Source organism: Pelobates fuscus, chromosome 1, assembly GCF_036172605.1.
Source record: "Pelobates fuscus isolate aPelFus1 chromosome 1, aPelFus1.pri, whole genome shotgun sequence".
In the NCBI taxonomy this organism is placed as follows: domain Eukaryota; kingdom Metazoa; phylum Chordata; class Amphibia; order Anura; family Pelobatidae; genus Pelobates; species Pelobates fuscus.
This window is the reverse complement of record NC_086317.1, coordinates 387,686,289-387,713,687: the sequence shown is the minus strand read 5'-3', so window position 1 is coordinate 387,713,687 and position 27,399 is coordinate 387,686,289. Positions and strand designations below refer to the sequence as shown.

Here is a 27,399-nt window from a genome sequence, read left to right as displayed (position 1 = left end):
ATAAAAAAAAAAATGCTGATGTTCCTTGGTCCATGTTCTGCTCAGTGAACTGTGATACACTTGTCACCGGTTACTTTTTGAATTCTCTTAATTCCAGAGAAATTTCAAAGCAATTTCTGATGAAGAATTTCCCAAACCATTTTCTTTCTGAAGTATGGCATGTGACGCTGCAATCAAAAAGAAAAGGGGGGGGGGTGAAGGGGGGGGAATCTGATTATCTTAGCAATTATAAACTTGTTAAGAATAATGTCTTTGTCAACAGGGGTCCTCTGAAACACTGCTTGGATACAGAATATCTAACTGAACCCAGTATTATATCTGCTTTTTAGTGCCAATGATGTGGAAAAAAGCATTACATTCTAGGATGGGACATTGTCTTAAGGGAATTGACAGGAACTGAAGATGGATGCTAGGAGAAAGATGGCGAAACAAGTAAGGGAAAGCTATAAGTAAGTAAAGACCCTTGAATGACTAGTGACATTTGGTGAAGTCAATAACACACAAAACATTTAAATAAAATAGCATTATTGGAGTGGGGATAAACATAGAAAACTGAAAATCTGTTAGACTGTATTGAAGTATTTTCATATTTGTTTTGCTGCATAATTTCCCAAAGACCAAGAGGTTGGATGAAGAGAGATAAATAGAATGGACTATACAGAGACATTACTTTAATATCTATTAAGAAAAAGCAGAGTGAACAAAAAAAAAAAAAAATAAAACACACACAGCACCTATAACAAAAAGGGGATAACAGCAAGCAATGCTTTGAAATGACCTGGGTAAATGTGATTGGCTTATCTTTGGTAATGTAGTCTGCATACTTGCAGGCAAACATTCCACAGTCACTCCCATTCATTTGTTGTGGGATTTCCTAAAAAATAATATTTAAGCATTACATTTAAGTAAGCATAACAAAGACACAGGTATAAATGTCACAAAAGCATACTTGATTGTTCTTGCAGGACAGAGACCAATCATTTGTGTCAAAACATACTCCCTTTTTATCTAGGCTTTCTTGTTTTAGGTAATGTCTGTATGGAGGAAAAAAAAATGATAAACTTGCTTGAACAACTACACATACATACACACACACACACACACACACACACACACTTATATAATACTTAAGGGTTTGTAGACTAATCTCCAAACTGCAAGGGATGAAAACATGCATTGCAAATTTGTTGACTATAACAGAGTGGGAGAAGTTTTCTTAATTATCTATTGTTGACTACATTTTGCCTTCAACTCACTACAATTCAGAGTTTAGTAAATAAATCCAATAACCAAGCAGAAGGCCAGAATTTCACTATAGGAGATTACAGAATTTGAAGTAGCAACTGAAAACTGGCAAGATGGAAGATTTCTACAAATCGATTTCTGGAATCATTAATAATTGCAATGTTCTATAAAAAACTTTTATTAAAAACAAAGTGAATGTAATAAGTACTTGGTTAAAATAAACAAATGTTTATAAATCAGGAGTACTTACAATAATATTCTGCAAGCTTCATTATTTAAACCACCCATGGAGTCATAATATGTGATGGAGTTTTTCCTAAAATCTATCACCTGAAAGGGGAGCGAAAAATAAAATCAAAAACAAAAATGTTTGATTTCCTCCTATAGATTAGACAAACAATTAGAAAAAGTGATATACTGAATCAATATAGAACAGTTTAACAACTAGAACTCAATATACTTTTCATTTAAATGGGTGCATCTCTTTACTTACTGCTAAACACCAATGAACTCCAAGGTGAACTGGAACCAATATAATGTTCATTGAGAATATATCCACCTTTTTTGTCCATCTTTTAACAGCTTGATAGCCATTTTTCAACTTGGGATAAAAGAATGTGTTGAATGCATGGACCGTGGGCAAACACTTTTTCTTGCTTCTTTCCACCAAAAGATTCATATAAAATGTATAATCTGCATGTATAGAGTGAAAAGTGACAGATTGTACTTTATAATACTTAAACAAATTGAAAGATTTAAAGCAATATAAAGATCTGTTTAAACTAGAAAAATTTAAGCTTAGGATTTTAGTTTGACCCCCCCCCTCCCCCCCCAAAAAAACACACACAAAACACACTACTACACAGTTAAAATACATACCTCATCATTTAGCTAGTTCAGATTATTCAGTGTCATAATGTCCTTACGGGTAATTGCTAAACGAAAGGCTTCATTTAACCCCTTCAGGACCGCTGACGGTTCAGGACCGTCAGCGGTAAAACATGCGTTTGGACCGCTGACGGTCCTGAACCATCATAGCAAAAAACGGGCTGCAGGAAGCTATCAAAGATCGCTCCAGCCAGTATAATGCTGTAACTATCTGCCAGACATCCCAGGCAGATAGTAACCGCCAATTGCGGCGTGTGAGCGATCCGCGATCGCTCACAATTGGCTGCTGTCAAAGTGGGTGTTACAAACACTCACTTTGACAGTAATCTCTGCCCCTCTCTCCTCTGTAGCGTTTTGTGAGGCGAGAGAGACAGAGATCGTGATAGTTTGTTGCAGCAGAAGTGTTCCAGAGTATCTAAAGTGAATTAAAAATCAATTTTAACCCCTTCCCTGCCAGATCTGTTACAGCAGTGCATTTGTACTGTCTGTATTTTTTGCCCTTAAAGGGTTAAATTTGTTTTAAAAATCTGTGTCTTGGTCTGTCTTGGTCTGTCTTGGTCTGTCTTAGTCAGTCAGTTTCCTTCCCCCAAATCTCCATTAGATTTTTGTGACAGGAGTTAGTTTAGGGATTGCTGTTTAGTCTGTTTTAGTAAAAAAAAAAAATAAAAAAAAATGTGTGTGTTTGTAATTTGTTTTAGTCGTGTGTAAAACATGCAGCGTATGTATAACTTGCAGGAGGCATATGCCTTCTTGGCGTCAGACACTGACGCCACTGACACTGCGTCAGATTTTGACCCAGGTCAGTTTTCTGACATGTCTAGTCAAGACGACATGTCATCTGTGTGTGAGCCGGCTGAAGAAAGAAGCTGTGCTTCCTCTGCTATGCCAAATTTGGAGGAGGACTGGGTCCCTCCACAGTTAGCCGAGCCCAACGTCCCCCCTTTTAGTGCCAATGCAGGCATTAATGTTAATGTGGATGGCTTCTCCCCAATGCAGTATGTAGAACTATTTTAACGGGATACCATCTGGGAGGAGATTGCTTCCCAGACTAACTTGTATGCTACCCAATTTATTGATAACAATCCAGGTAGCTATACAGCCAGGGAGCATGACTGGCATCCCACAGATGTCCCAGAGCTTAAAAAATTCTGGACTCTTACAATGCTCATGGGGATTATAAAAAAGCCATCGATTCGCTCATACTGGAGCACCAACCATATAATGTCTAGTCCAGTATTCTCCCAAACCATGCCTAGAGCCAGATACGAGTTACTGCTGAGATTTTTACATTTCAGTGACAATACCCTCTGTCACCCTAGAGATCACCCCCAATACGATAGGCTTCATAAAATACGCCCACTGCTAGACCATTTTCAGGACAAATTTTCGGATGTTTATACCCCTCAACAAAATTTATCCATAGATGAATCTCTAATGAAATACAAAGGGAGATTAGGGTTCAGACAATACATCCCCTCAAAGCGCTCTAGGTATGGCATAAAACTGTACAAACTGTGTGAGAGCGAAAGTGGATACACATTTGCCTTTCGTGTATATGAGGGGAAAGATGGGCAACTGGACCCTCCTGGCTGTCCTGACTCCCTGGGGACAAGTGGCAAACTTGTATGGGACCTACTAAACCCCTTGTTTAATAAAGGTTACCACCTTTATGTGGATAATTTTTATAGTAGTGTTCGTCTGTTTAAAACACTTTATGCTTTACAGACACTGGCCTGCGGCACTGCCAGCAAAAATTCCAAAGACTTTCCACGATCTCTCATAGATGCAAAATTAAAAAAAGGCGAATGTAAAGCACTTCGCAAAGCTGAAGTGCTTGCACTAGAATTTAGGGACAGGAAGGATGTCAACATGCTCACCACCATCCATGACGAACGCATGTCAGACGTCTCTGTCCGGGGCAGAGTAGAGTCCAAACCGGTTTGCATCAGGGCGTATAATAAGTACATGTTGATTTGGCTGATCAGCTGATGCAGCCATATCTTATTTTACGAAAAACCAAAGCATGGTATAAAAAGGTGGCTATCTATCTGATGCAAATAGCAACCCACAACTCATTTTTACTTTTTAAAAAAAATAATCCAGGGAAAACCACCTTTCTCCAATTTCAGTTGAAAATAATTTCTTTAACAATTTATGGAGATGGACAAGTTCCAAAAACGGTGCAAGCTGAGTCCAGACATTTTATTTTTAAGTTACCGCCAACTGCTAGAAAAAAAAAAACCCCAGAAAAGTGGCCGGGTCTGTTTTAAAAACGGGAAAAGGACAGACACCCCTTTTCACTGTCCTGATTGCCCTCCGAAACCAGGACTCTGTGTAGGAACATGTTTCAAGCTGTACCACACAGAACAGTTGTAAGAAGTGTTCCTGAATTTTTATTTTATTTTCTGTTTCTTTGGAAAGCAGCCATTTTTTTGTTAGTCAGTTTCCTTCCCCCAAAATCTCCAGTTAGATTCTATTTGCAGGAGTCAGTTTAAAGATTGCTGCTAAATGTACATTTGCTACCTGCACATTTGGCCTAACAAGTTTTCTGGCAGTAACACATAACCAGCTGGCCAAAACCAGATGACGTGTGCATAAAAACCAGAATAAAAAAAAAATACCACTACACATTCTTTGGGGGCAAAATGGTTGGGGGAAAGAAGTCAAAACACCCCATCCTCTATAACCTATAACCTGATGTCTACTTTATAAAAATATATACTATACATATTGTCATGATGGTAACATTAACTGGGGGGTACAAAAATATGTCAAACTGAAGATAGATCAAGCATATCTATATATCAAGTTGAAAAACTGACATCTACAAGTTCTGATTGTTGCCTTTTGGCCCCCAAACAACCCGGCAACCCTATACATGGGGGGTATCACTGTACTCGAGAGATGTTGCTGAACATATTGGGCAGTGTTTGGCAGTGACACATAACAGGATCTGTTAATTCATGCCTAAAGTACAATGTGTGTGACAAAGAAACAAAAAAAGATTACTATCCAAAAGTTTGACAAAGGCTGGTGGTAGAATTCAGTGCATGAAAAGTGTTAAAATACCACCATTTAACCCCTTAAGGACCAAACTTCTGGAATAAAAGGGAATAATGACATGTCAGACATGTCATGTGTCCTTAAGGGGTTAAAATACCCTGGGTTGTCTACTTTTCAAAAATATATGGTTTGATGGGGGTAAAATACATTGGCTCAAATTGGGACATGGGCGCAGGTTGATTACATGTCAAAATTCCAAGTTGGGAAACTGATAAGCGCACCTGCCAAACGTGGCCTTTTAGCCCCCAAAGAACCCGACAAGCCTATGCATGGGTGGTATCACTGTATTCAGGAGATCTTGCTGAACACATATTGGGGTGTTGTTTGGCAGTGACACATAACAGGATCTGATAATTCATGCCTAAAGTACAAGGTGTGTGAAAAAAACTGAAAAACTTTTACTACCTCAATGTTTGACAAAGCCTGGTGGTAGAATTAGTGCAAGGAAAGTGTAAAAATTCCACCATATGAAATACCCTAGGGTGTCTACTTTTCAAAAATATATGGTTTGATGGGTGTAAAATACATTGTCCGGCTTCAAAAATGTCCCAAATAGGACATGCATGCAGGTTGACTACATGTCAAAATTCCAAGCTGGGAAACTGATATGCGCACCTGCAAAATGTGGCCTTTTAGCCCCCAAACAACCCAAAACACCTATACATGGGGGGTATCCCTGTACTCGGGAGATGTTACTGAATACATATTGGGGTGTTGTTTGGCAGTGACACATAACAGGATCTGTTAATTCATGCCTAAAGTACAATGTGTGTGGAAAAAAACAGAAAACAATTTACTAACTCAATGTTTGACTAAGCCTGGTGGTAGAATTAGTGCATGGAAAGTGTAAAAATACCACCATGTGAAATACCCTAGGGTGTCTACTTTTCAAAAATATATGGTTTGATGGGGGTAAAATACATTGGCCGGCTTCATAAATGTCCCAAATAGGACATGCATGCAGGTTGACTACATGTCAAAATTCCAAGCTGGGAAACTGATATGCGCACCTGCCAAATGTGGCCTTTTAGCCCCCCAACAACCCGACACACCTATACATTGGTACCCCCTGTACCCCCTGTTCCTGTACTCGAGAGATGATGCTGAACACATATTGGGGTGTTGTTTGGCAGTGACACCTAACAGAATCTGTGAATTTATACCTGAATTGCAATGTATGTGAAAAAAATTAAAAAATATAAACTACCTATGCAAAGTTTGGCAAAGGTTTGTGGTAAAATGGCTGCATAGAAAGTATCAAAATATTCTTAGATGAATACCCTGGGTTATCTATTTTAAGAAAAATATATACATGTGGGGTGTTTTTTGGAGATTTATGACATAACAGTGTTACAATGTCACTATTGATACATTTGAAAAATGTACATTTTGAAACAGCAATTTCCTACTTGTACTTATAGCCCTATAACTTGCAAATAAAAGCAAAAAAACACGTTAACATTGGGTGTTTTTAAACTAAGGACAACATTTTTAATCTATTTAGCAGTTTGTTTTATTCGATTTTGTAGATCAGTAAAATATTTTTTTAAGTAGAAGTCAAAAAACATGTTTTTTGGTTTTGTTTTTTCACCATATTTTATTATTTTTTTTAAAATTAAATTATATGACATGATAAAAATAATAGTATGTAAAGAAAGCCCTTTTTGTCCTGAAAAAATCAATATATCATTTGTATCGTAACAGTAAATGAGAGAGCGGAAAATTACAGCTAAACACAAACACCACAAAAGTGTTAAAATAGCTTTGGTCCTTAACGTACAAACATCGCAAAAACAGTCCGGTCCTGAAGGGGTTAAAATTTGATCTTGGCTGCCACCAAAAAATGCACGTTTTATTTCTCGATCCATTTCCTAATAAACAAAATAAGTGGTTATGGATAAAACAGCTTTAAAAAATGGTTACATTGAATATGCCTACACACACACACATCTGTTCAGAACAGTGGGAGAGGGATCTAGGCGAGGAACTGGAGGGAATAGAGTGGCAGGAGATATGGGAGGCCAACCACACAGTCTCTATATGCGTTACATTACAGGAACAAGCTGTTAAATCAATGCTAGGGTGGTACACAACTGCGGTCAAGATATACCACATGAAACAGACACCAACAGATGTGTACTGGAGAGGGTGCAGTATGAAGGGAATGTATGTCCACATGTGGTGGCCATGCCCACAGATAGCACAATTGTGGGAAAAGGTTAGAGACTTGGTAACTCAGGTACTAGCCAGGGCCCCTCCCCTGGACCCGTGGATATACCTCCTGAGTAGGACCACAGACAGGTGGACTAGAAACAAACAGAAACATATACACAAAATAACCCTCGCAGCTAGGAAAGCGATCGCCTTCGATTGTCTTAAACCTACCACACCGTCAATAGCGGGGGTCCTTAACAGAATACGGGAAGTCCACCTAATGGACGACCTCACAGCAAGACTTAAGGGGACCCAAAAAACATTTCAGAAAATATGGGCACCATGGGAGGATAGCCCCCTGTGCTGAGGGACATCGATTCCCCCCCCCCACCACCACCACCCATCCTCACAAGACAGAATAACAGAGCACAATTCCCCAGCAGCCTTTTGTACCACCACCACCACCTCTCTTATCTTTCTCTATCTCACTTTCTATTACTGTTCTTCTCCTCAAGGTTAAACAATTTCAGGGGGTGGAACCAACTGAGTACTGGTATAAGAAAGAGAATGAGGAAAGAGACGCGGAATCTCAAAGTCTCTACGACAAATATCGCATGACACAGATCATAAGTAATCAAACAGGGACATAACCAGTGGGAAACACATCTATGTTGATGTAGCGTCTCATTTCACTTGATCAGAATATAAGAAGCGCTGTTAATCTCTTAGAAAGGACAAAAATGTTGACAAGAGGTAACTTGATTGTGTAAATAACACGGACAGGAGGAATGACCCTAGCAGGGCGCATTAGTCAGGAGCACTCAGACATAAATCAGGGTAAATTGAAGCGTTAAAAGGTGCTGCAAGTGTTACTTTTTATCATGCTTATAATGATATCAAATATGTTTATTTTCACATATGTTCTGTACATGTAACCTCTGTCGATGAAAAATAAAGAATAAAAAAAAAAAAGGTTACAATAAAAAACATATATTTCAAAATGACCGATACCACCAATAAACGTGAGATAACTTTGAAGATTGCTTTACAACCTAGAGTACAGTGACTAATTCAAGTAGGATTGGGCTGCAGTGAGAGTTTTATTCTGCACTGGATGTATAAAGTGAGATTGAGATAGATACATTTTAAAGGGGGCCTGTAATCTAAAGAAGAAAACAAAATAATTCCTTTCAAGATTACCATATAGCAGCATCACAATGAGAACGTCCTCTCGCTTTGCATGTGGAAATGCAGCGTCAAGCAAAACCCCAAAGGCAGGCGCAGAGGTAAATCAGCGCTGGAATCAGGTAAGTGTTCAAAGGATTGTAATCCTTTTAAGGATGGAGTGGGGGAGGGAGGGTAAGGGACACTAAACTGTTAGGAATACATCTTCAAAGCAGAGGACACATACAGACAGAGCAATGTTTTTCTATAAAAAGGATTAGCTGCATTCAGCATCATGCGGTGTGTGATAACACTAAACATTATCGAACATTCAAGGATCTGAAGGAGGAAGTGCCTCTAGTGGACTTGACAGTCAGAGGCATGTTTTTGACAAACTGTAAATATTGCCATTTCTCAGAAATGCAAATTTACATTTTCAGTCAAAAGTTGTCGAAGTAGAGGTTTTGGTGCTTAGAGGCACTGTAAAAGGCAGACTACTAACCATGTCTTATAGCTTATTAAATACAGTAGCTGGTATATTTTCGCCACATTAGTGTGTTTAGTGCACACTGCAAATTAAATAGGTATCTTGTTTAATAAACGTACCTCTGTTAATTCAGGAAATTCATTCTCCTCTTCCTGTATTTCTTTTTTTGGAAGCAAAGTCACAGGTATTTCCTTTTCAAGAGGCACCCTTAGGTGCAAGTCTACAAATTCTTGAACCGAATGGCCCCGCAATCGCTATGTAGATTAGAATGCAAAAACATCATTAAAATAAATATTAAATTTACAGCTGCACTAAAATAAGTCATTAGTAAAGCAATTCTGAGCCATAGAAGCCCCTGCATTCTCTAGCTGCCATGTATAAAGAGCTTTGAAAACCTGCTGCAATGGCCACTTGTATAGCTCCAGGTTTTCATTAACCCCTTAAGGACCAAATTTCTGGAATAAAAGGGAATCATGACATGTCACACATGTCATGTGTCCTTAAGAGGTTAAAATACATAAATGGAGGAAATGGGTAATGTGACTAAACTCTGCAAATTGTGTGTTTGCAAAAACTTTACATATTTGCATATTTTAAAACACTATCTACTTAACATGGGTTAGTTTTAGTATCCCATGTTTCCTTAAAGCATCTGAACATAGATTTTCCTGTACCATTAAGATAAGCATTTACTAGACAATGTCTATATTGCTGGGCATTAGTTTGTATTAAGAGCTAAAGTGTCAACTTTCTCTTGCACTTAAAATATACCAACGTCAGAATAAGTACTGAAAACTCACCTAGTAGATTTTTGTTCTTTGGGTACAGCATCTTCAGGGACTAAATCTGAACTTGAACCTGAAAAGTGTACAAACCAGCTTGTTTCAGACTTTGTAAAAAATAAAGAATGTACAAGTCTGAATAACTGTATTGTGGTGGAATCTCGGTAAAAATAAATTTAGTAGGCCGAGATTACCACGTGGCATGTGTACGTGCATATGCTGACGTATCGATCAGTTGGTTGCACGAGGCAAGATACGATCAGTAGTGTACGGAGCATGTGCAAGAATACAGGATGTAGTATTCCCCCTCCTCCATTGTGCTGGACAAGCCATGCGGTCAAGCAGGAAGTTAATTCTTATTTGTATTGATTGTTCAAGAGAATGTGCGGGTGGAGCTTAATATGGGAGGAGTTATGTGCCTATATAAGGAGCCTGCACTATTGTCCGGGACTCAGAACTTATTGGTATTTTGGTGACGCTAGTCCCTCTGAGTCCCGATCGGTGATCCAATAAAGAATCTCTTCCTTCCTGAAGAAACCTGTGTCCATCTCTCTGTGCTTCGCTTCCGTCAGTTTCTCCGGTATCATTTGGTGCATTGGCCGGGAAGCTCATCGTTCAACGGTAGCTGAGAGGCAGAGGCGTGAGACGGTCTATCTTTGCTCACGTTCTCTACGGCTGCACCCCTGAACTTCTGCGTGGACCTCCCTTCGTCTCGGCGCCACTGGTCTGTTGTCCAGGAGATCATCGGCCTCTACGTGAGAAGTGCTGGGGTGTCCCCGTCGATGAGTGTGAACTCAGGTTCAGGAACGAGGAGGTAAGACAACTGCTGTTTTAGACGGCAGAACCCACTAGGGGTATACCGATTGTGCGGTAGGCCCAAAGGGGTTTGAATCTGTGTATCTGCCCCCTCTGTCGGAGGGAAGGAGCGAAGGCGCACCGCTCGATCGAACGCTCTTTAGTCAGACCGTTTGATTTGGTTAGTCAGGCGGGGTCCTGTGTAAATATCCCTAGCCGGACACCGGTGTCTTGTCTAGACTAGCATTCTAGGGTGTATATTACGTTCGCTAGGTCGGAGGGACTGGGAGACTAAGCGGCGCCTGTGTAAATTCGGTTCGCTAGCTCTCAACCTATCTGGGCTAAGTGGGAAGGCGTGTAAATTTGGAACCCACTAGACTTTTGATAGTGCGACTAAGAGGCGCCTGTGTAAATTCGGTTCTCTAGCTCGCTATATGTGGTGATTGGGCAGTGTGGCTAACCAAAACGGGTGTATATAGTTTTAGGTAGTCCATTCAAGGTACTGGCCAATAGTTTAGTTGGGAATTGTAAATGTGATAAAGATTGTTTAGTAAAGTGTATATCTTGTTAGATAGCGCGAGCTCAGCCGTCTAGCGAGAGTGTTAATAGTGTGTTGCTGTATTATAGTGCACGGTACCATAACCCTGTATATTTACTGACACTGTATATAAGTACTAATCATTGTCGTCCATTGCATGTTTAACACCATAACCACTAATAATTGTATTGTGACCTTAACTTGTGCTTTGACCTATGCTAACCGTACTGTAACCGCTATTTGTAAAAGACGATGTTACTGGGGTGTGTTATAGACGGGTAATTCGTATATAGAGAATTATAGCGTGGGTGACTGTATAGTTTCGCCAAAGGGCATAATATTGATTATATAGTGACTGGTGTAACAGCTGTGTGTGTACGGGAATTCCCTGAGTGTTTATTGTTATTGTGTACGTTTCACTTGGTAACCGTACCACGTGGTGCTGTTGCCAGAGGAAACGGGTGTGACTGTTGAATAGTACGCGTGTATAGTATTCGTTGTCGACGACGTTCCATTGTTAAGTATGGGTGCGTCGCAGTCAACGATTCCGGATCCCTTAGGTTGTATGGTGAAGAATTTTAAAAAGGGATTCAAAACTTGTGATTTTGGGGTTAAAATGTCTCCTGTACGTTTGGTCACTTTGTGTACTAGGGAGTGGCCTACTTTGGTTGCGGCCACGTGGCAGTTTGGATCCAACTCTGGTACAGCGCTTACACGTGGCTGTATCAGGTAGGCCTGAACTTTACGGCCAGTTTCCTTATATTGATTGTTGGAGACAGGCCGTAAATGACTCGCCAAAATGGCTCCAGACATGCCACGAGGAGCAGTGTCGCCTCATGGTAGCTAGGACTTGTTTGTCCACTAGAACTGGTGTTAGGCCCATTTTGGACACGCCCCCTGAGTCCGAGATCCCTTTGCCGCCCCCTTACTTTCCGTTAAGAGGAAGTGACGCAAATGCAGGAAGTCCTGCAACCCTCCCCTCATTACCCCCATCCACTTCCGCTTCCTCCTCCAGTACAGGATCCACCCCCCCTCGTACTAAATCTCCCCTTCCGGAATCAGAACCAACCCCCATTAAAAACGAATATCCTGATTTGGCGCCACTTCAGACTTCCGGTCAAGCTTCATCTAGCTCGGCTCGAAGTGTTTTATTTACAACCTTTTCCCAAAACCAAGCTCCCACATCCCCATACCCTATTTCTCCCCGACTGGAACCTATGACTGACGCCCCTCCATGTAGCCCCATACAGACCCGACAGTTGACCGGTGCCCAACAATTAAAACACTATCAGATGCCTCTTCGTCTGAATCCTGGGCCAACCTATATCGATGCCGCAGGCCAAATGGCACATGCTGACCCAGTCTTTGTATATGTCCCATTCACGACAACCGATCTCTTAAATTGGAAGACCCACAATTCCTCGTATACTGAGAAACCACAAGCTACGACTGATCTGTTCACCTCAATAGTACAGACACATAACCCGACATGGGCTGATTGCCAGCAGTTATTAATGACTTTATTCAACAATGAGGAAAGGACAAGAATTAATCAAGCGGCCATTAAAGCACTAGAGGATAAAGCCCGTACTTTAAACCAAGCCAATCCATCAGCATGGGCCGCAACACATTATCCCAACACCGATCCCGATTGGAATGTAAATGGTGCTGATATGGTTCAACTCAGAGCCTATAGAGACGCTATAATTGCTGGCATGAAAGCCGGAGGAAAGAAAGCCATTAACATGTCGAAGACAGTTGAGGTGATTCAGAAAAGTGATGAAGCGCCCAGTGTCTTTTATGACCGATTATTGGAGGCATACCGCTTGTATACCCCCTTTAATCCGGAAGACGCAGACAATTCCCGAATGGTGAACTCCGCCTTTGTCAGCCAAGCTTACGGAGATATTAAGCGCAAGCTACAAAAGTTAGAAGGGTTTGCAGGTATATCAATCACCCAACTAATGGAGGTAGCGAATAAGGTTTATATGAATAGGGAAACAGAAAGTAAGAAAGAGGAGGAGCGCAAGATGCGTAGAAAGGCTGATATGCTAGCGGTAGCGATCGCAGGCGTAGATAGACGGGGCCCAGATAGAGGCGATAGTAGATGGAATAGGGAGCCTTTGAGTAGGAATCAATGCGCGTATTGCAAGGAAGAAGGGCATTGGAGGAACGAATGTCCACAAAGAGAGCAGTACGAGAGAGACCAACCCAGGGCAGGTTATGGAAACTTTAGAGGCAGAGCGAGAGGTAGAGGAGGCCCCGTAGGGAGTAATGGTAATAGAGGGAGTAATGGGAACAGAGGAAGTGTTAGGGAAGACAGGTATATTCCAGCAGCGCAAAGGTCCCGCGATAGAGAAGGTAGGGACTTTGTAGGATTGGCTGACACGGTCATGGAGGACTATTGATACCGACCGGGCTCCATCCCCCTTGGTCGAGCGGAGCCTATGGTCGATGTATCAATAGGGGGAAAAAGGAGTGCGTTCATGATCGACACTGGTGCTGAACATTCAGTGGTGACTAATCTAGTTGCTCCTCCATCTGGAAGGACTATTACTGTGATAGGAGCAACTGGAAGAAGTGCTGAAAAAACGGTTCTTAAAAGTCGACTCTGTACATTGGGAGGCCACGTAGTAAAACATCAATTCCTTTATATGCCTGAATGTCCAGTCCAATTGCTGGGACGTGATATGCTATCTAAGTTACAAGCGCAGATTACGTTCCTACCAAATGGAACAACATCCTTAAAGTTTAATGGACCTTCAGGTATCATGACATTATCCGTACCAAAGGAAGAAGAGTGGCGACTTTATACAGCGTTGACTAGCCAAAACCCTAGGAGTGATGAGACATTATTTAACATACCAGGAGTTTGGGCAGAGAACAACCCACCAGGACTGGCCCGCAATATTCCACCTATAAAAATTTAACTAAAACTTGGGGTTTATCCAGTGAGCCTAAGACAATACCACATCCCGCAGAAGGCTAAGAAGAACATCCAATCCTATCTGGATAAGTTCATACGGTATGGTATCCTAAAATTCTGTACTTCCCCCTGGAACACCCCATTGCTGCCTGTTCAAAAGCCCGGTACAGATGAGTATCGACCTGTGCAGGACTTGAGAGCAGTCAATGATGCGGTTGTTAGTATACATCCAGTTGTACCCAATCCATATAACCTGCTTGCTTTAATTCCGGGCGGGGCTACTTACTTTACAGTCTTAGACCTCAAAGATGCCTTCTTTTGCCTCCGAATTGCCGCAGAAAGTCAATGTATCTTCGCTTTCCAATGGGAGAACGCTGTAACGGGCTCAAAACGCCAAATGACTTGGACAAGACTGCCCCAAGGGTTTAAAAATTCACCTACCCTACGCACGATCTACTACACATTCTCTGGAAGGCAGGATACAAGGTGTCTAGAAAGAAGGCTCAGTTGTGTTTGCCAACTGTCAAATATCTGGGATTCCATATCTCTGAAGGTCAAAGAATTATGGGGCCAGAGAGAAAAGAAGCTGTCTGCCAAATACCAATACCCAAGAATAGAAGACAAGTGCGAGAATTCTTGGGGGCAGCAGGCTTCTGTAGGATATGGATTCCCAGCTACGCGATACTGGCAAAACCTCTGTATGCAGCTATAAAAGGTACAGAGCACGACTCCTTCTTATGGACCCAAGAACAGCAAACGGCATTTGAAGATGTGAAGAAGGCTTTGATGAGTGCCCCAGCATTAGGTCTACCTGATCACACACGACCATTCTACTTATATGTACACGAGCAAAGAAGAATGGCTGTGGGAGTATTGACACAGTACTTAGGATCATGGCAAAGACCTGTTGCCTACATGTCTAAGCAATTGGATGCAGTGGCCAGCGGACTTCCACCTTGTCTAAGAGCCGTAGCTGCAGCCGCCCTGCTAGTAGCTGAAGCCGATAAACTCACTCTGGGTCAAGAACTTTATGTACGAGTCCCACATGCAGTACAGACGTTGTTGGATTACAAAGGAAATCATTGGTTTAGTAACAGCCGTATGACCAAGTATCAAGCAATGTTGTGTGAAAATCCCAGAGTGCATTTAGAGACTGTAAACACCTTAAATCCAGCTACCCTTTTTGCCACAACCTACTGAAAGTCAACATGATTGTTTGGAAGTAATGGATGAAGTATTCTCAAGTAGACCAGATCTTCGTGATTTTCCCATCCAGAACCCCGATGTTCAATATTATACCGACGGCAGTAGTTATGTGAAAGAAGGGATCCGCTATGCAGGATATGCAGTAACAACAATAGACAAGGTGATAGAAGCTCGGCCACTGGCGAAAGGAACATCAGCACAAAAGGCAGAATTGATAGCACTGACACGAGCGTTACAATTGGCTGAAGGTTTAAGAGTGAACATCTATACGGACTCTAAGTATGCGTTTTTAACCACTCATGCCCACGGAGCTTTGTATAAAGAAAGAGGACTACTGAATTCAGAAGGAAAAGAAATCAAATACGCAGCTGAAATCCTACAACTATTGGAAGCAGTGTGGGAGCCGAAAGAAGTCGGTATCATACATTGTCGAGCGCATCTGAGAGGAGATGGTGATGTAACTAAGGGAAATCGGATGGCAGATAGTGCAGCTAAGCGTGCTGCTGAATCAGGAAGACAGGAGTATGTGGGGCATATAGCTGCTCTTATACCAACTCCACTGTCCCAATGGACTCCAGTTTATACAGCTCAAGAAGAGGAGTGGTTAAAGACTGAACCAGGAAAGTATTTGGAGAACAAGTGGTATCAGCTAGAAGATGGAAGAATAGTCATACCAGCATCACTAGCGGTAGAAATTGTCCAAAATTATCATAACGGGACACATTCTGGGAGAGACAGTACTGAAGAATCTCTCAGAAAACATTTCTACATACCAAGATTGTCCAACTTGACTCAGGCCATTGTACGAAGATGTGTAACGTGTGCTAAAAATAATGCAAGACAAGGACCAGTAAAGCCACCAGGAGTCCAGTTTATGGGGGGACTCCCCATGTCCGATTTACAAATTGACTTTACAGTGATGCCTAAATCGGGTGGACATCGTTACCTGCTGGTAATTGTGTGCACCTATTCAGGCTGGGTAGAAGCATGTCCTACTCGTACAGAGAAAGCAGGAGAAGTTGTGAGATTCCTGCTACGAGAAATAATACCCCGATATGGACTACCCTGTTTTATAGGATCGGACAATGGTCCAGCTTTTGTTCATCAGTGCCTACAACAACTGACTCATATGCTTGGTATAAAGTGGAGGCTTCATACAGCATATAGACCCCAGATTTCTGGTAAGGTAGAGAGAATGAATAGAACTATTAAGAACCAGTTGGCTAAAATGTGTCAGGAAACCCAACTTAAGTGGAACGTTCTCTTACCCATAGCTCTATTGCGAATCTGCAGTACCCCTACCAGAAGGATGGGCCTCTCTCCTTTTGAAATCATGTATGGGCGACCACCTCCCGTACTTGGTAACTTAAGGGGGGATTTGAGTCAGTTGGGAGAAGGAATTACCCGGCAGCAGGTTGTAGAGTTGGGTAAGACTATGGAGGAGGTACAGAAATGGGTACAAGATAGATTACCTGTGAATATTTATCCCCCTGTTCATAGTTATCATCCAGGAGATCAAGTGTGGATTAAAGAGTGGAATAATGTACCGTTAGGGCCCAAGTGGAGAGGTCCTTATGTTGTTCTTTTGTCTACCCCTACAGCGATAAAAGTAGCCGAAGTGACTCCGTGGATACATCACTCCAGGGTTAAACCAGCAGCAGTCGATTCTTGGCAAGTTACAGCAGATCCAGAGAATCCCTGCAAGATCCGGTTAAAACGCACTACTCAGTCGGAGTAACGAGGAACTATTGTGGATTACAAATTTTATTGTTACAGGGATTTGGTGAAGTGAGTGTTTTTAGACGGCCATAATAAAGCCTGTCCGCTCACCAGCACATAGTATATAAGCCAGGGAAAGTCTCGAAGGGACTCCTGTGAAGACGAGCAGAACTCCATTCCCTGCAGCCCTTACATCCTGGAAGCTGAGGTGCCTTCGCACGGACGAAGACTGAGGATGACGGCGAAAGATGTGTTTTTGATAGTGTTTATTTATGTGTGTTTTTATATTCAGGAAGGTAGAGGTACCGACACTCCTAGCTGTGAGGTATGCATTAAGACTACGAGAACAGGTAACCATATTTCCCAAACCCTAATTTGGCATTCACAATACGAGTGTAAAGGAGATGTATCGAGATGTAGATACCTAAATATAGACTATAGTGTGTGCCATTTAGGAGTAGGAGAACCTAAGTGCTTCAGTCCGGAGTATCAACCTCGTACAATTTGGTTGACTCTCAGGAATGGAGATCCTCAGGGGACCCTAATTAATAAGACGGTGTTAGAATCCGTACATTCTTCGGGTGTTCTGCTATTTGATGCGTGTAAAGCGATATCGAGTGGTAGAAAGCCGTGGAATGTATGTGGGGATCTTAGATGGGAGAGGACGTATGGGTCTAATGATAAATATATTTGTCCCAGTAGTAAAAATAAATATGTGAGTCCTAGATGCCCAAATAAAGATTATAACTTTTGCCCATATTGGTCTTGTGTGGGGTGGGCGACTTGGGGACAGACAGTAGACAAGGACATGATAGTGACTAAGTTGCCGACTAGCCCATATTGTAAGTCTATGGAATGTAATCCCACCCATATACTTATAAATAACCCCGATAAGTTCTTAGACAAATATGGCAATTTATTTGGGTTTCAAATATACGGGACGGGTTTAGATCCTGGGACAGTATTGTTTATAGGGATAGAGACTGATACGGTATCCTCCCAAACTCATCAAGTATACCATTCCTTTTATGAAGAGATGAGTATAGATAATAAGATCCCCCATAATGCTAAAAACCTGTTTATTGATTTAGCCGAAAGTATTGCCGGTAGTCTTAATGTTACCAACTGCTATGTGTGTGGAGGTACTAACATGGGAGACCAATGGCCTTGGGAAGCAAAGGAGGTAATGTCCGGTTCTGAGGCAGTTGACCAACTAATATCTACACAAGCCGATTATCATATGAGTGTTAGAGGTAAATCTGAGTGGAGATTAAAGACCTCCATCATAGGTTATGTTTGCATAGCAAGGAAAGGAATAATGTATAACACTTCTGTAGGAGAATTAACTTGTCTAGGGCAAAAAGCTTATGATGATGATACAAAGAATACAACTTGGTGGTCGGCTTCAAATGTCTCAGAACCATCTAACCCGTTTGCTAGATACGCCAATTTAAAGGATGTGTGGTTTGATTTATCCATCACATCTACCTGGAGAGCCCCAGCAAATTTGTACTGGATCTGTGGTAAGAAAGCCTATTCGGAGTTGCCACAGGACTGGGAAGGGGCATGTGTGTTGGGTATGCTCAAACCATCCTTCTTCTTGTTACCGATTGAAACAGGTGAGACTTTAGGTGTTAAAGTGTATGATGTGAATCATAGGAAGAAAAGGGGGCCCATAGAGATAGGCGCCTGGGAAGATGATGAATGGCCTCCCCAGCGTATTATAGATTATTATGGGCCAGCCACGTGGGCTGAGGATGGTACCTTTGGTTATAGAACCCCTATTTATATGCTCAACCGAATTATAAGATTACAGGCGGTGGTTGAGATTATCACCAACGAGACATCACAAGCGCTCAATCTTCTAGCGAAGCATAACACCAGGATGAGGACAGCAGTCTACCAAAATAGGTTAGCCTTGGATTACCTTTTGGCAGTAGAGGGAGGTGTATGTGGGAAGTTTAACCTGAGCAATTGCTGTCTTCAAATAGATGACGAAGGGCAAGCAATAGCTGAGCTTACTAGCCATATGGTTAAACTAGCGCATGTGCCTACTCAGGTATGGAAAGGGTATAATCCAAGCAGTTGGTTTGGTAGCTGGTATGAGTGGTTTGGAGGGCTTAAGGCAGTGGTAGGTGGAGTCCTACTGATTTTAATGTTGTGTCTACTCCTGCCGTGTCTTATACCCTTAGTAGTTAGGTCTGTGCAAAGCCTGATAGAAAATATAGCAGAGAGGAAGGCTGCTGCACAGATAATGGCGATTTATAAGTATAAGGCTCTAGATCAGGGAGAACCAATGCAGGAAGATGAGTGTTAAAAGATTCACATCATAAGATAAGTCTGGTCTGGTTCATGGTAACTTGCGGTGTATGCAAACCAAGGTTAAGTGATGCCTCAAGTAATTGTGAAATATCAAGAGGCATCAAAGGGGGGAATGTGGTGGAATCTCGGTAAAAATAAATTTAGTAGGCCGAGATTACCACGTGGCATGTGTACGTGCATATGCTGACGTATCGATCAGTTGGTTGCACGAGGCAAGATACGATCAGTAGTGTACGGAGCATGTGCAAGAATACAGGATGTAGTATTCCCCCTCCTCCATTGTGCTGGACAAGCCATGCGGTCAAGCAGGAAGTTAATTCTTATTTGTATTGATTGGTCAAGAGAATGTGCGGGTGGAGCTTAATATGGGAGGAGTTATGTGCCTATATAAGGAGCCTGCACTATTGTCCGGGACTCAGAACTTGTGGTATTTTGGTGACGCTAGTCCCTCTGAGTCCCGATCGGTGATCCAATAAAGAATCTCTTCCTTCCTGAAGAAACCTGTGTCCATCTCTCTGTGCTTCGCTTCCGTCAGTTTCTCCGGTATCAGTATGACATGGTCATGCGAGTTGATTTTAAAATTTGAAACATCAGAACGTAACTTAGTGTAAAAAAAAACGTGTGTGTGTACGGTCATCTTTCAAAGAAAAAGGGGAGAGGAAAAAATATAAAAAACAAAGCATGTTTAAAATTTTGCATGTTCCAAAAAACAAAAACAAAACTACGTACCTTCAGATTGTGACGGACTTGTGTGATTTTGTTCCTTGCAGAGCTGTTTATTAATAGGGATTCTAGCCTTACTGTTAAGTTTAATTTCAGATGTGTTATTAAACAATGGTTCAAGAACATGAGTCGATGGCTGTATAAAACTTAGAGAGGGCTTGTACGACGTTTCTAAATCCAGGCTATAAGGTTCCAGGGAACTGAGGCTTGAAGCAACAGGTTATTCTGAAATACTGTTGCTTGAACTCAAACACTGAGATCTGCCAAAAAAAAACAATACTGTTTCAATAAACATGCAATAAACATACGTTTACAAAATATGCAAGTTCTAAAGATGATAGCAACTTACGTTTGAGGAGGAAAGATAGAGGTTGTGGACAGATAAGTTTTCCCAGTCACTACCTGTAGTAGTTGCCTATAAATATATTTTTCTTCCTCACGTACAGTCTGAAAAACAAAGAGACCGGAAACAAAAAAGGTGATTATGGGAATCTGTGTTAAAAAAAATATATATATCTTCTGTTTTTAGAGGTAGTCATATTTTTTTTTATCTAAGAAATGCTGCACACAAATATTTGTACGTTTGTTCCAGAGGTTGCACACCTGGCACACATGACAGCAGCATCCCCAAATTGCATTCGGTAGTCATAGTGTGAATTCTGAAAAATGACATCACTCATCAGCACGCCCTGCATGCTGGAGACAGACATTATGAGCTTCTACATTTGCCCTTTTGCCCAACCCTAACTCCCTGCCTCCCTTCCCACACCTGGTTAAAATATAATGACATTTCCCAGCAGCCTCAGACTTCATTCTCTGGGAATACTGACAGATGGTTCACACATAATTATTTACTTAAAAGCTGTGCTGATTTTTTTTCCCAGCATGCTTCCATTGCCATACACATTACATGCACTGCCACACTAACCATCACTAGGCTAGCAGTGAACTGCATTGACAGGAGCCCCGCCCACTGGGCGCGATTGTCACGCCCACTCCTTTGACGCTAAGAAAGTCTTCAGTCCTGCGCGGGGCGCCTGTTCTGATTGGTCCATGCAGCTGATCCTTGTCGCTGATTGGTGCGCGGCTCAGAATTCCGTATTTCCATTGGATGGCTCGTCAGTGACTTCCTGCAAGTGCAGATCAGGGAGAGAACCCGGGCGAGGGGATGTGAGGTACCTCGAGCGGGGGAGGCTGTCGCGAGCGGGGCAGTGGACATACCACACGGAAGGTATTTAGGGGTTGTGTGTATCAGTTCAGTGTGATGTAAACATGCGGGAGCCACGTGTCCTGGGATGCTCCCCCCTGTGCTCACCATGGTATGTGCTGCAGGATACAGACATGGGCATGATTGCCCCATGTAGAGACACTGGGAGAGTACATCCTGCCAACTAATGGGCATCAATGCCAGCTCCCACTGCTGGGCTGATAATGGCAGAGTCTCTACACATATTTAATATACAGCACAGGGGTATTTGGATATTAATTAAAACTTGCCCACTTTTGGTTTCTTAAACCTTAACTCTAATATATTAATACATTTATCAGTCAGTCTGCAAATAAAAGTTTTGTTTATTTAAAAAATAATAATAAAAAAATAAATAAAATGTGGTGTGTGTGTGTGTGTGTATATATATATATATATATATATATATATATATATATACATATATATAGTGAAATTAATTTTACATTGCAGAGCGTTAGAAGTTCAAAACTGGTGTGAATGCCTGTATGGATTTAATTTAAATATTTTTAACTGGGAAAAATAAAATGTCCGTCTGACTTGTTTCCATGACTAGGAATTGTCATGATGATGATAATGGTTGATTTGTATTTTATTATTACCATGTCAGAATCATGTAAATATTGTAAATAGTCTCCATGTAGAATGTACATGACTTGTTTTAAAAAGGTTAAAGGGATATGCCGCGAATAATTAATCAATAATTTTATTTAAATGCATCATATAGAAAATACAAAAAAAAAAAAAACAATATAAAGCTTGTGAATGTCTTCTCATTTTTTGCATGTTTTCCCCAGACTGTCAACCAGGAACATTACTCAAAAATCTTTACGTTAATCAATGATCTCCCACTTCTGTAAACTTTAAAATTGTGGAGAATCGCAACATTTAGGTTTAAAAAGTGAGATGTAAAAATAATAGAGATTTATTAATTCTTTTGTACTATTTTGGACTAAAGTTTGCTTTTCTTTGCATTCTCCACAGTGTTCCAGTTTAGTGGATAACCCTGACTGAGCATGTGCTTGTGTTCACTTACATACATGGTAAGTCCACATTGAAGACAGTGGAGGCTACTAACATACAAAAATGCAGGCATTGTCGACTGCCCCCCCAAAAATGACAGGGGAGCTTAAGTGAATGGATGATAGAGGCATATTCTATTGCATCAATACGTCCAAGTGTAGAAGTGCCATGAGTATCCTGGTTGAAGTATGTGGCAAGTAAGACTGAGACAGGGGACATTTTTTTTCCTTCCTAATATTACACATTGTACACCACCCAAGCCTGCACTATCCTACACTTATCAATGTAGATAATATTTAGAATCATGATAATAAAGACATGCTTTGACAGACATACAGGGAGTGCAGAATTATTAGGCAAGTTGTATTTTTGAGGATTAATTTTATTATTGAACAACAACCATGTTCTCAATGAACCCAAAAAAACTCATTAATATCAAAGCTGAATATTTTTGGAAGTAGTTTTTAGTTTTTTTTTTAGTTTTAGCTATTTTAGGGGGATATCTGTGTGTGCAGGTGACTATTACTGTGCATAATTATTAGGCAACTTAACAAAAAACAAATATATACCCATTTCAATTATTTATTTTTACCAGTGAAACCAATATAACATCTCAACATTCACAAATATACATTTCTGACATTCAAAAACAAAAACAAATCAGTGACCAATATAGCCACCTTTCTTTGCAAGGACACTCAAAAGCCTGCCATCCATGGATTCTGTCAGTGTTTTGATCTGTTCACCATCAACATTGCGTGCAGCAGCAACCACAGCCTCCCAGACACTGTTCAGAGAGGTGTACTGTTTTCCCTCCTTGTAAATCTCACATTTGATGATGGACCACAGGTTCTCAATGGGGTTCAGATCAGGTGAACAAGGAGGCCATGTCATTAGATTTTCTTCTTTTATACCCTTTCTTGCCAGCCACGCTGTGGAGTACTTGGACGCGTGTGATGGAGCATTGTCCTGCATGAAAATCATGTTTTTCTTGAAGGATGCAGACTTCTTCCTGTACCACTGCTTGAAGAAGGTGTCTTCCAGAAACTGGCAGTAGGACTGGGAGTTGAGCTTGACTCCATCCTCAACCCGAAAAGGCCCCACAAGCTCATCTTTGATGATACCAGCCCAAACCAGTACTCCACCTCCACCTTGCTGGCGTCTGAGTCGGACTGGAGCTCTCTGCCCTTTACCAATCCAGCCACGGGCCCATCCATCTGGCCCATCAAGACTCACTCTCATTTCATCAGTCCATAAAACCTTAGAAAAATCAGTCTTGAGATATTTCTTGGCCCAGTCTTGACGTTTCAGCTTGTGTGTCTTGTTCAGTGGTGGTCGTCTTTCAGCCTTTCTTACCTTGGCCATGTCTCTGAGTATTGCACACCTTGTGCTTTTGGGCACTCCAGTGATGTTGCAGCTCTGAAATATGGCCAAACTGGTGGCAAGTGGCATCTTGGCAGCTGCACGCTTGACTTTTCTCAGTTCATGGGCAGTTATTTTGCGCCTTGGTTTCTCCACACGCTTCTTGCGACCCTGTTGGCTATTTTGAATGAAACGCTTGATTGTTCGATGATCATGCTTCAGAAGCTTTGTAATTTTAAGAGTGCTGCATCCCTCTGCAAGATATCTCACTATTTTTGACTTTTCTGAGCCTGTCAAGTCCTTCTTTTGACCCATTTTACCAAAGGAAAGGAAGTTGCCTAATAATTATGCACACCTGATACAGGGTGTTGATGTCATTAGACCACACCCCTTCTCATTACAGAGATGCACATCACCTAATATGCTTAATTGGTAGTAGGCTTTCGAGCCTATACAGCTTGGAGTAAGACAACATGCATAAAGAGGATGATGTGGTCAAAATACTCATTTGCCTAATAATTCTGCACTCCCTGTATGCTACAATAATATATTCATAGCATATGTATACAGTGAATACAAAATCACTTTTACTAATACAATTCAAACAAAGAAAACATTTATTGCAACTGAATAAATTATAATAAAATAACACTTAGCTTATAAATACAAAGAGTTGAAAAGCTGTACAAAAATGTTTGACAAATCTCTGATAGCAAAGGACAAGGCAAAATTCCTCCTTTGATGTTACAGATCCTGGTCTTATTCTGCAAATCAGTTATAAGCCAGTGAGACTGTACTTTTGGTGTTTTCTCTATACATATTCTATGCCTATGGTGCGTTGCTCTTTAAAGGGACACTATAGTCACCCAGACCACTTCAGCTCAACAAAGTAGTCTGGGTGCCAGGTCCCCCATGTTTTAACGCTTTAGATGTAAACATAGCAGTTTCAGAGAAACTGCTATGTTTACCTTGCAGGGTTAATCCAACCTCTAGTGGCTGTCTTCTTGACAGCCGCTAGAGGCGTTTCTGCAATGCTGGATGTGAAATTCGCATTCAGCGTGCAGAACGTCCATAAGAAAACATTGAGAATTGCTTTCCTATGGACTGTTTGAATGCGCGTGTGGCTCTTGCCGCGCATGCACATTCCGCTCCACTCGGGAGCCGACGTCGGAGGGGGAGGAGAGGTCACCAGTGCCGAGGGAGCCCAGCGCTGGATTAAGGTAAGTAACTGAAGGGATTTTAACCCCTTCAGCGCTGAGGGTAGGGGGCTCTTAAGGATGCTATAGTGTCAGGAAAACGAGTTTGTTTTCCTGACACTATAGTGATATTTTTATCATTGAGATTTGTGGGGAGGCCCTGGTGGTACTGGATACTGGTAACAAAGTAAAGGACGACTGTCAACATAATAGTATTGTTTTTCAAATTATGTATATTGAATTATTTTTGTTGAGAAACTCCAACTTTATATCACACACTACTGTTAGGTGACCAATTGTCTGCTGCAGTGATTGTTTTATATGAATCTGCTGCACAAGGCAAGTTAGGTTGGACAGCTGTAAAAAGGTGAATTTGTCTCAGAAAAATTATTGGACATCATTTTTAAAAAGTCATTGAGTATCATTAGATATAATAAACTTTTTTTTAAAAAATCAGAAGTGAACATTTTATGACAGTTGTCCTTTGAGGGTTTATTTACTAAACAGAATTCAAAAGTAATTTTGCTATTTAAGGTCAAAACAGCCAAACTGGAAAAAAATCTCTAAGCCAGCTTTGAGTTGAGTTCACCCATAGTGGCCTTAAATTTGACATTTACATTGAATTAACTTTGAATTCTTACTTTAGCAAACAATATTTTTAGTGTGCATAGTTACAAAATAGGAGATCAGTATATGTCTATATCCACGCGAGAGTGCGAATAGGTACATGCATGCAGCTCCCCCTGCTTTCACTTTAAAAATTGATACATCTACTTAAAATTCTTAGTAAAGTCAAACCACTCAATGTATTTAATCTTTGAAATGGTGCAAGAAGCATATCAGCATCACATTCAAAAATACAGAATGTAAAACAGGCAGATAACTGTAATTTGATCTTAAATACATTTTTCAGAAAATATTGAATCCTATTTGTTTTATAGGGCTTTCCCCGCCCTGCAAACTTTTTTTTCATTGCAAACTTTTTCTTTGAAAAAACAAACAAACAATATTTATAGTTCGATGCAATCTTGTGGATTTTTTATTTGTTTCTTTTTATTAGGGTATGGTGGGTAGGTAGGGTATTTTTTATGGGGTGGGTCTTTCGGACCCCTAGTCCTTAGAGCGGAGTTGTGACTAGGGATTGGGGGAGAGTATTATTAGCGATTGGTGGCAGGTAGGACAATAGGTCCACCCCTAGTTTTATTATTTATGGAGCCCATTGCCAGCCTTAGTTTATTAGTTCCCACATTCCTCTATGTGCAGCCCGGCAGGTAGGGGCAGGAGGAAGGATTTAACCTCCCTTATACTAATATGGGGGTCATATTGATCCCCCAAAGGATGAGTGGGGGATGAGGGAATTAGGATTGGGCTTCTATTTTTAAATGGCACAAGGAGGGAGCCGCGAGCTGGTAGCTCCCTCCTTGTAACTCGAACGAACGAATTGTGCCAACAAAATTTTGTCAAATGAGTAATTCGTTTTCGTTTTGTTGTTATTTGTATTCATTCATTTGCCTTTTAGTCGAATGGACAAATAGCCCAAGTCTACTATCAGTAGAAATGACACATGAGGGTCTCTCAAAGCCATTGAGGAACGACATGAGAGATGAGCATTGCGGGAGAATTTTCTGTGTCAATGGAAATGGATGTTTTTGTCACATTTGTCAAGTGTTGGAATAATACGTAAGACAAAGTAGGGACTTTGTCTTATGTTTTAACCCCTTAAGGACCAAACTTCTGGAATAAAAGGGAATCATGACGTGTCACACATGTCATGTGTCCTTAAGGGGTTAAAGAGAAATAGATCAGAAATTAGTAAAATAAGAAAAGATTGGGACAGAGGAAGCAATAGGAGGAAGGCAAGTTTTAGGTGACAGTCACTTTAATGGTGCTGCACTCATAAGAGTGCAACAAAAATTCACCAGCCAGGTAAAGAATCTTTATTGTAAATTCATTAAAAACGTCAGGAAACAAGAATCTGAAAAAAACAAACCAAAAAACATTGCCATCCTCTAACTTGTTTCATGCTCCTGGACTTACTCACAGATTATCTATAATTGAGCCCAGCAGGTGACATGCATAATGTGATGGCTGCCTTCTACTTTTTTTTATCTTTTTATTTTTTGTATCCTCGTGTTTCCTGGATTTATTTTGGTCGAAATTGACAAAAAAAAAAAGTTGTTTTTTTTTTCTTTTTTTCTTTTCCAACTGATGAGTTCTATTTATGTTATTTGTTGATATTTGGGCTTTCAGTGTAATGGAATGATTGGTACAATCTGTCCTAACTTTAAATACCCTAGTACTAGTTAACAGCATAGTATATAGAGTGATAGAAATTGTTTCTCTGTAATCAGCAGGGGAAACATATCACATTAAGTATTCCATTGAAGAAAGGTCTTGATTACACCCTCAAACTTTCTAGAGTAAATTTAAATGTTTTTTAAATAACTTTTTACTGACTCTTAATCTGTGGCTTGTTCTAACCACTGTAAAACCCTATTTAGTAATATTTTTTCCAACATATTACCTTGCCGTTTTTTCTTTCTGCTTTTTCCTTTTCCAT

General features: G+C 40.9%; 1 protein-coding gene and 1 pseudogene across 2 annotated transcripts in view; one reads left to right on the top strand and one right to left on the bottom strand.

Annotated features, from left to right (window-relative positions):
- LOC134574906 (sentrin-specific protease 1-like) lies at positions 1–27,399 on the bottom strand (annotated as a pseudogene).
- NABP2 (nucleic acid binding protein 2) overlaps positions 21,137–27,399 on the top strand; it is a 34,060-nt gene continuing 27,797 nt past the window's right edge. Inside the window, exons 1-2 of one of the 2 annotated variants that reach the window (XM_063426384.1) lie at positions 21,137–21,243; positions 22,243–22,301. The gene's annotated coding sequence lies outside the window, so the exon portion shown is untranslated. The remainder of the gene's footprint in view (positions 21,244–22,242; positions 22,302–27,399) is intronic. The other variant, XM_063426392.1, reaches the window with a different exon arrangement.